The sequence below is a fragment of the Aplysia californica genome, unplaced genomic scaffold (genome assembly GCF_000002075.1).
Source record: "Aplysia californica isolate F4 #8 unplaced genomic scaffold, AplCal3.0 scaffold01166, whole genome shotgun sequence".
In the NCBI taxonomy this organism is placed as follows: domain Eukaryota; kingdom Metazoa; phylum Mollusca; class Gastropoda; order Aplysiida; family Aplysiidae; genus Aplysia; species Aplysia californica.
In genome coordinates this window covers 98,322-99,612 of record NW_004798436.1, presented here as the reverse complement: position 1 = coordinate 99,612, position 1,291 = coordinate 98,322, and the positions used below count along the sequence as shown (strand labels likewise).

At 41.9% G+C, this 1,291-nt stretch overlaps 1 protein-coding gene across 1 annotated transcript in view; it reads right to left on the bottom strand.

Annotated features, from left to right (window-relative positions):
• The window catches only part of LOC101858591 (kinesin-like protein KIF21A), a gene marked incomplete at its 3' end in the record, with an annotated part of 24,557 nt that overhangs the window by 22,108 nt on the left and 1,158 nt on the right, over positions 1-1,291 (bottom strand).

The following is a 1,291-nucleotide window of genomic DNA, read 5'->3' as shown; positions in this document are numbered from 1 at the left end:
TGTGTGTGTGTGTGTGTGTGCGCGTGTGTGTGTAGGCCTATGTGTTGTTGGGGATGGGGTACAACACTCTACAAGACACACAAGTTACAAAATGTACTGATAGGATAGGGGTGCGACTGTGACAATAATAATAATATTAATAAGTAAGATTACTGTTCTCTAAATCCCCCTTTTTGTAATCAGAAGATCTCCCAAGTCCAAGCATAAGAAATTCAAACACATCTTAGAGATGCATTCGAACTGTAGAACTGTAAAGCAAACTATTTCCTCACTGAGTGCAAGTGATAACAAGAAAAGTAATCTCGTGTGTGTGCAAAGATTCGTTCCCCTTTCACAACAATGCTATCTCTGAGCCCGTAAGTATACACAGTAAATGCTCGTTATCTGCAGAGATTTAGGTCAAATTCTTGTCCAGCCAAAAAGGCTATCTCGACGGCGCTTTCGTCATGTGTATGGTTTTACGAACAAAAACTATAAATACATGATAGGAAAAGAGTTTTATTTGTTTGCCTTATTTTATTTTCAAGTTGAATATGTATAAAAAAGCTTATTAAATGTGTTTTGTTAGTTTTATAGAAGTAGGGTTTTACGGCGCTCGCAACTAAGCTTATTTGTGAATTAATGCAGGAGATATTGTAAGCCCAGCGTGGGATGTAAAGTGCGAGCGCACGTGTGTGAGTGTGTTTGTATGACAGTTGTGTGTGTGCGTGTGTATGCGTGTGTGTGTGTGTGTGTATGTTTGTGTGTGTGTGTGTGTGTGTGAGAGAGAGAGAGAGAGAGAGAGAGAGAGAGAGTTCAGAGAGAGAGAGAGATAGAGACAGACAGGCAGACAGACAGACAGACAGACAGACAGACAGACAGACAGAGACAAAGAGAAAGAGAAAGAGAGAGAGAGAGAGAGAGAGAGAGAGTCAGAGAGAGGGAGAGAGAGAGAGTGAGAGTCGTGCGTCTTTGAGAGAATGCCTTTGCAGTTGAATGAGGAGAGTTTTAAGTGGAAACATTTTTTTTAAAATTCCTAGTTCATTTATTTTTGCGCCCTCCATTGCCAACGAGAACCTTGATAAGAACGAAAATCTAGACTTAGTAGAATCGAGATCTGCCTCCAGATCAAACTCTGCAAAAAAAGCGACAGTCGTGTCGTGTAAAGACAATCGCGAGCTCGGGACAAGGGGCAGTCTGTGACGATAATAATATGACTCAGCTCGACCCATGGCCCAGACAAACACTAGAGATAGTTAAGTAAGACAAAAGCCGAGTGTCCAGTCGGAGCCAGGCTAAAATACCCCCCCCC